Source organism: Callorhinus ursinus, unplaced genomic scaffold (genome assembly GCF_003265705.2).
Source record: "Callorhinus ursinus isolate GAN/ISIS: 27379988/994484 unplaced genomic scaffold, GSC_fseal_2.0 scaffold118, whole genome shotgun sequence".
Lineage (NCBI taxonomy): Eukaryota > Metazoa > Chordata > Mammalia > Carnivora > Otariidae > Callorhinus > Callorhinus ursinus.
The window spans coordinates 884,511-893,181 of NW_027397180.1; positions in this window are offsets into that span (position 1 = coordinate 884,511).

Sequence of the window (8,671 nt, forward strand, 5' to 3'; positions counted from 1 at the left end):
TGATCTGTAAACCCAACAGACATCCTGAACGAAGGGAGGTTTTGGGGGATGCGCCCGTGGTGAGTGGGGGGGGGGCCTGGCCTCAGGGCAATATTTGGATCCACATGTAAGAACAATGACCTCTCAGAACTGAAGGCATGAGCTCTTGACCGGAAGTACTCGGCGAGTGCCAAGGAAGGTAAAGAGGTACATCCATTCAGAAATACTTGGGGGTGAGATCTGAGGGCATCGAGATAGAGAAAAACTCGGAGCTGCCAGGGAGACATGACCATGTGCCTGCACCGGGGTGAACGGGCACTGGAGCCCGGAGGCTCCGGCAGAGCCCCTCTGCAGTGCCGAGGGCACAGAACTTGAACGCTGAATCCCACAGCCAAGTAAACTATCATTTAAGAGTGATAATGAGAGGCGCCTGGGTAGCTCAGTCGTTAAGCGTCTGCCTTTGGCTCAGGTTATGATCCTAGGGTCCTGGGATCGAGCCCCGCATCGGGCTCCCTGCTTCTCCTGTTTGTGTTCCCTCTCTCTCTCTGTATCCATCTCTGTCAAATAAATAAATAAAATATTTTTTTTTAAAAAAGGGTGATAATGAAAAAAAGGTATTTTCAACATACAAGGACTCAGAACAGACATCTCACAAGACCCTGTGCGAGAGAAATCAGCAACATGGCGTCACCTCTCAGAAACCAACACATGGCACGCAGAAGTTCATAACTTTAATGAGTTGGAGTCATCAGTATTTTTCTTCACAGGTAGCGCTTCCTGGTCCTATTTCACAAAACCTTCCCAACCAAACTAAAGAAATATGGTCTTCTGGATTATTTTCTAAAAGCCTGACAATTTTGTCTTCCACTTAGCTTTTTTTTTTTATCCTGGTATAAAACATACATAACATAAAATTTACCATCTTAACCATTTTTAAGTGTACAGCTTAGTGGTATAAAATACACTCACACTATTGTCCGTCCACCCATCCACCCATCCATCCCTACAATCCCTTTAACTTTACAAAACAGAGACTCTGTACCCAGGGGGCCATGTATTTACCCTTATTGAGATCTTTATTTCTCCATATAAAGTCACTAATGTTCTCTTATTTCAGTATACAGGACCCACTTGAGTATTTCTTGCAGGGCAGGTCTGGTGGTCACGAACTCCCTCTTTTGTTTATCTGGGGACGTCTCAATTTATCCCTCACTCTTGAAGGAGAGTACTGCTGGACATAGGGTTCTTGGTTGACAGGGTTTTTTCTTTTAGCATTTGAATGTATCAACCCACTGCCTTCTGGTTTCCAAAGTTTTCTCATGAAAAATCTGTTGATAATTTATTGAGGACCCCTGTACGTGAAAATTCCCTTCTCTTGCTGCTTTCAAATTCTTTGTCTTTGGGTCTGGAAGTTTGATTACAATGTTTCTTAGCTTGGGTCGCTTTAAGTTCATCTTCCTTGTGTTTGTTGAGCTTCCTGGATGTTTATATTCATGTCTTTCCTCAAATTTGGGAAGTCTCCAGGCATTATTCCTTCAAGGATTCTCTTTGCCCCTTTTCTCTCTCTTCCCCTTCTGGGACTCCCACAATGCATACATTGGTCTGCCTGCTGGTGTCCCTCAGGTCCCCTTAAGCTCTGTTCCATTTTCTTCCAACTTTTTCCTTTGTCTTCCTTGGACTTGATAATTTCCCCTGTCCTCTCTTCAAGTTCACCTTTTTTTTTTTTTTGTCTGCGCAATTCTGTCTCAGAACTCCTCTAGTGAATTTTTCATTTCAGTTATTGTACTTTGGAGCTCCAGATTTAAGTTTCCCATCTGTTTATTGGTATTTTTATTTGGTTCATACATGGTTTTCTTTCTCCACAACTTCTTTTAGTTGTTTTAAAGTCTTTGTCTAGTGTATCTGCGATCAGGTCCTTGTCAGAGAGAATTTCATTAATTTTTTTTTTCCTTTTTATAAACTATACTTTCTGGTTTCTTTGTATGCTTTGTGATTTTTTTTTTTAAATTCATTTATTTGAGGGAGATGTAGAGAAAGAGCAAGCACAGAGAGAGAGTGAGAGGAAGAAGCAGGCTTCCCACTGAGCGGGGAGCCTGATGCAGGGCTCCATCCCAGGACCCTGGGATCATGACCTGAGCTGAAGGCAGACATTTAACCGACTGAGCCTCCCAGGCGCCCCTGCCTTGTGATTTTCTTACTGAACAGAGGATATTTGAATTGAATAATGTGGTAACTTTGGAATTCTGATTCTCCCCCTTCCCCTGGGCTGGCTGGTTTTTTGTTTTTATTTTTATTATTGCTGTACACTATCTCTGTGGATCAGCAAGGATCAGCTTGACCTGTAAATACACTGTCTGCTCAGGTCTTTTCTGAGCCTTTTCCCGAGCACCCAAGATCATGTTCTAACTTTCCCCTTATTTGCAGTTGTTTTTGAACGTCCTAGTCTTTAACGCCTGGCTCCCAAAAAGGGAAAAAGAGAAAAATGAAGGGAGAGAAGAGCACTAGCCCTTTCAATCCTCTGGAAGTCACTTCAGCTTAAGGGGGAGGGGCATGTGACAACAGGGGTGGGGTGCAACATGGTTACCTAGCTGTTTGCACCGCTGTGATCAGAGCACAGTTCCCTAGCATTTGGAGGGCAGGGTCCTTTTGGCCCACCGGCTCCCACAAGCTGTGTGCAGGCAGCTCCAGGGATACATGTGCGACTGCCTGCCTGGGGCCAGGGGTCAGGCGGGTAGCTGCTGTGCTGAGAGCCAACGCTGACCGAAATGGACGACTTACTCCCCAAGCATTCCTCCTGAAAGCTGCAAGCCTTCAACAGACTGCAGGTTTCAAAACAGTTCCATCGGACGTGCCCATGCAGCTGTCCAGGTGGGGAGACTGGTTCTCTCCTCACGGCCCTTCCTCCTCTGCCACCTTCCCAGAATCTTCCTGCCTTTACATTTTGAGTCTGCCTGGAACTGATGTTTGGAAGTGGCACAAAGCAGGGGCCTGACTGCACTTATCTTGGGTCTGGCTAACTGTCCCTCACTGCACCACTGTCACCCTGCACTCTGGTCTCTGCCCGGTTCCACTGGACTCTCCATCGGTCATCTTAATGCAGACAACAGTCCTTATGGTCTCGGTTTCTACCTGAGCAAGACTTCCCACTTCGTGCTTCTTTTGCAAGAATGCCTTGACTCTTCTTAGCCTTTTGGACTTCCACATGCTTAGCATCAACTTCCCAAGTCTTACAAACAACAAAAAGCAGGACTTGTGGGGAAGGAGATCATGTCGAGTGAATTACCATATGACAGAAACCAACATCTGCACATACTACTTTAATCCATGAACACTGGTCACCCCTCCACCTATTGTGGCCCCCCCTCCACCCCATGGTGCTGTCTGAACTGCTCAGGCTTGCTGGAAGCATCTCTCTGAGTTTCCCCCTTTTCTTTGTCACATTTCCAAACATTTCAAAAAGAAGTTTTAAACATATGCGATTAGCATTTTGGGAGCTGTTTTCAATGGGGATGTTCCCAACAAACCTAACTTGCTGTATCCCTGTTCCCTCTCAGGAAGGGCTAGTCGGTCCTCTTCCCAAAGGGGCTGCCATATTGCGCCTCATCTATGAGCCAGCATGCGAGCCACCGAGGGGCGCCCCCTGGAGGTCCGGGTCTGCTCAGACAGGCCATCCCTGGCTTGCCGGGGACTCCCCAGTGGGCTCTCCTGAGAGAGACTCTGCCACTGTGCCCCTTCGGAAAGGAGTGAGTGCTGTGCCAGACAGAAGGAGGACACTTCCTCCTCATGGCCACTCTGGACCGAGCGTCTGGGTGTGCTCCACGTGGCCTCACTCTCTGCCTGGGCAAGCGGCACTCCACCTTGCCCCACTTCTCCCTGCGGTCAAGGACAAGAACGTCTCCATAACCAGAGTCACTGAGGGCTGAGAGGTGGGGCATCTGCTGCTGGTCCTGCCCACTGTGCCCACTGAGACCCTGTGACCCCTGGGTGCTGCCCCAGCCCCCAAACACTGTGCCCTCAGCTCGCTCCTAGTCCCACTGCCAGTGCCCCGGGCCAGCCCTGGATGCAGGGGCTGCTGTGCCTCCCTCCTGGGCCTGGGGAGCCCCTGACCCATCAGACATCCCCTGCCGCCGTCACCGCTTTGCCTGGCAGTGCGGTCCGCCTGGGTGCCGGCTGAGGCCTGCATGTCCCTGCTGAGTGGACCCAGTTCTACTGCCAGGCTTGCCGGAGGCAGGGGCCCAAGGCCAAGAGAAACCCCGAGGGCTTCCCATGGGACTCACCAAGGGCACAGGGGGCAGGTCGCAGCCGTTTCTAGAACTCTGCTGGTGTGTGTTTCACTTGACAACTCATCCCAAGCCTCATCCTACAAGGGGTGCTGGCAGGCACCCATGACAGCTGTGTGACCCCCGTGTCATGGTGACCTTCCCCGGAGTCTGAGTGACCTGGGGGTCGCGTCCTCATTCTCCCCTGCAAGCTGCTCCTTCCACGGATGGAAACCAGGTAGGTCCACGACAGCCCAGCTGTCTGGGGCCTGAGGTGGGGGACTGGAAGCACGGGGCATGGAGCTTCATGGTGGGTCAGCTTTGAGGGCAGAGCTCCCACCCCACAATCTCAAGGGTGCCGCCCAGCTGCCGAGGGGTGGTCCATCTTCCGCGGGCAGAGCCCCACCCAGCCCAGGGCCCAGGCCAGACCCTCCTCCTCAACACCCCTCAGTCCGGCTACACACATCCCGCCGGCCTAGGCGTGAATGCCACACGCTCTGTTCTTTCCTCGTTGTGGCGTTTACTCCCCCACACTGACGCGAAGGCCTACAGGATGACGGCAAATCAGGGTCACACGTCAGGGGGGAGACAAATGGGAGGCATTCCATGCTGAGTCAGCGAGTCCTGCATCGTAACGTCCGTTAGCTTTCACATTTCCACCGTCATAAGCGAGGTTCATTGCTTTCATTTGGGGGATACCTTACAGCGATGGGCGTTACAAGTGAGTACACAGAATATTTTGCATTCCGTCGGGGCTAATGTTTCCACAAGCATGCCAGCAGCCAGGAGCGGACGCTCTGAGGAACCGGCTGCGCTCCGGTCACCACGGACGCACACACCCAGCCCCGCTCACGCACTTCCTCGCCTCACGGGTCTGTTCCATGTCCACCGACCGTCAGCACACGTCCTCCACCGCCCCACCCCCATGGCAGGGTGGGGCCAGCATTTTCTCCTGGGGGCTTTGCCCAGTGGGAAGCAGCACAGCCCTTGACGCGGTCCTTGTACATCTCACGACCTGAGAGCTTCAAGCCTCACATAAAACCTGGCTGCGGCTTTTCTTCCACAAAGACTGCTCTTCAGAAATGAACAGTTCAAAAGGTGTTTGGATCAAAGAGGTCATGACAACAACTCAGCTCCCTCAGCACCAGGGAAGAAGCCCGGAAGGCCTGGGGTCTCTGCACACCCAAACACAGGACGCCCCATGCACTCGCGCCCCGGAGGCGACTGGATGGCCTACCTGGTTACTCCAGGGCCGCAGCGCACACGGGGCTGGGACCTGAGCCCTTCCTCCCTTTGTCCGCGTGTGGACCGGGCACCTGCTGTGTGGGCACAGGGGAAATGAGCAGCAGACCCCGCTCCCCCGAGTTCCCAAGCAAGCCAGCATCTGCACAAGGATGGTGAGAAGATAAATGACAATATGTGTAAGTCCAGAGGGTCTAGGAGGTGTGGGAAGGAGCAGGGAGTTGCCAGGGTGGCCAGGAAAGCGGCCCAAGGAGGGGACATTTAGGAGAGGCTAAAGGGAGGCCAGCATCTGTGCAAAGGCCCTCGGGTAGGGCTCACCAGCAGCTGGGTGGGGAAGTGGGTGGAGGAGAGAAGTCTGGAGGCACTTGCAAGGGCTCCAGCCTTGACCCAAGCAGGACGGGACTGCTGGGCACTCTGAGCACATGAAGGATGTGACCCAGCCTGAGCAGATGTGAGGGCAGATGCAGGAGTGTGCAGAGGTGGGAGCAGGACTCCGAAGTCCCCTGCATCCTCGGTCCCCACCCCTGTCCCAAACGTCCTCTCCTGGCTTGTCCCTCCAGCTGCACCTTCTCCCACCGGAACCCTGAGCCCTCCGGGCTGTGCCCAACATGGCAATGCTTCTGGGGGGCTGTGATCACGGGCTCTGCGTCCCCACCCCAGCTCCTCACCTGTGGGGACTGCTCGCGTTCTGCGTCAGAGCTGTCCCGGCCCCCGGAATGCGAGCAGGAGAGCCCTCCCGCCCACCCTGCCTCACCCTCTCGTCTGGCATCTCTGCCCCGCCCCAGGGCGCGGGCCCGCAGGGGCCGGGCCTCGTTCTGGCCCCCTAGGCAGGGGGACCTGTTTGTTCTCAGTCCTCATCTTGTGCTTGTGTGAAGGCAGGAGGGGTGTGCCACGGGGAAGACGAGAAGCCATCTCCTGAGACTCGGCGAGTCCGCCAAAGCACAGGTGTGATGGTGTCTGGCCACGGGGCTGTGGGCAGGTGCAGTCCCCACGACGGGATGGGCGCCTTGTAGAGAGGCCCAGGGAGCCGCCTTGCCCCTTCTGCCACGTGAGGACACGGAGGGGACGTCAGCCCCAGAGCTGGGAGGCGGAAGCGTCCGTGCTCTATGCCCAGGGCCTGGGCGCCGTCACAGTGGCAGGGACGGACCTTCGAGGATATCCTCACGCACACGGAAAACCCAGAAGAGCTGATGCAAAAGCCAGAGCAGAGAGCAGAGAGGCGGCAGACGGCGAGCCAGCAGCAGCGACAGCAGCGAACACCACGCGTCCAAACAGCCCTGGCGACGTGTTCTGGGCTGCGGCACAGCTCTGGAGCGGCCAGGCCGGGGCTGGAGCTTGACTGCATGCAGCTGGCTTGGCTCTGGGAAGTTGGGGGCCCGCCCGAACGACCCTGTGGGTGCTGAGGAAGGGACCGGAAGGCTTAGCCCGTGTTCCAGGGTGGCACATGTGAGGAGGGCACCTGGACCGGGAACCTCGGAGTCGCGGACACCGTGACAAAACCAGCTCCCCAGAGAGCAGAGGCAAGGGTGGTGAGAACCTGCAGGGACAGGCTTTGGGCCCTAGGGCTCCGGGGCAAGCTGGAGGGGCCGCACGCTCACACGGAACAGCACACAGAACAGTCTCCTCGATGGAGGCCGGCAGCCGGACCTGAGCTGCCGGCTGGAGGACGGTCCTGCAGCGCTGCACCAGCAACACAGGGTGACGACCCTGGCCCTTCCCAGTGGTGCTCCAGGATCAGATGGGACACCAGGGCCCCACTAAAATTGGGGCTTATGGGGGCACCTGGGTGCCTCAGTCAGTTGGGCGTCTGGGTCCTGGGATCTCAGGGCCCTGGGATGGAGCCCCGCGTTGGGCTCTGCACTCAGCGGGGCATCAGCTTGGGGATTCTCTCCCTCGCTCCTTCCCTCTGCCCCTCCCTCTCTCTCACACACATGTGCGCTCTCTCAAATAAGTAAGTCTTTAACAAAATAAAAATAAATAAAAAATAAAATCAGGGGTTATGGGGCCATGGACCTACCCGATGTCATGTCCCCAAGCCTGTAATGAGTGATTGGGGTGGACAGGCTTACCGCCAGCAGAACCCACCAGCGATCCCTTCACTGTTCAGTAACCGGTCGTGCAGCTAGCGGGGAGCCCTGAACCCCAGACCAAACCGCCGGTCTGAACCACGGTATGGGGGAGGGGGCTGGCAGAGCGCAGGGCTGCCTGCAAGGACAGCCCCATCTAGCCCCTGCCCTGACCCCAGGCCACATCCTGCACTTGCATGCCAGGATCACGGGGCCAGTGGGTTCATGGTAACAGGCAGCGTGACTCACACGGAGCGAGCCGGCGTCTTGTACCCTCCACATCACCACCGTCCCCGGACTAGAACCCGTGTGCCCCACGTCACACACTCGTGTTTCCCAGTTGGTACAGATGCGTGTCACAGAGGTGACGGGCACTTAGCCCCATGCCCCGTGGGGCTCACTGTGACTCCTGAACCGAGTCAAGCGTCCCCCCTCCCACCCCGGTCCTTCGCTCCCCGGGGGCGGCGGTCCCCTGGGAAGTGTCCAACCTGCCACCGATCTGTCCGTTCAGATGCCCACTCCAGTGGCCGCGTCTTCACTGCCAGTAGCTGTCGGGCTCTGTCCCATCCTGTGCGCAGCCTCCCGATCTCTGCTCGCACTTTGTTTTGTCCTGTTTTCACATTTTAGGTCCCCGTGTGGCGCTCAGTGGAGTCTGACACTGTGGCCCTTGAGGTCTGGTTGTGTGGATTCTTCTGCTGAGCCTCACTCATGGCTACTCCCTGCTGGTGCGGACCGTCTGCCCAAGCACACACGAGGCCGCGTGCGCTCAAGTCCTCAGAGGCCAAACCAATACTGCGTTCCTCCAGAAAGAACGTGCTTCTGCTTCCACCAACCTAAGACGGCTTTCTCCCCCGGGGCTTCCTGGGCCACAGCGGGCTTCTGGCAATCGCCTGTCACCTCCTTCTGCGGCGGGCACTTTCCTTCGAGCTCACCCTCGCAGCAAGCTGGATGCTGGCCCCTTGTCAGGAGCCATGCCTGAGGCTTCAGAACAGAACCAAGCTGGCTCGTGCCTGGACACCCAGGACCTCAGCACCTCCAAACACGCCTGGGCGCCTGTCGCGTGCATGCTTGGGAACATGCTAAGCAGACAGATCCCCACCCCACTGCGCTGACCCTCCGTGCAGC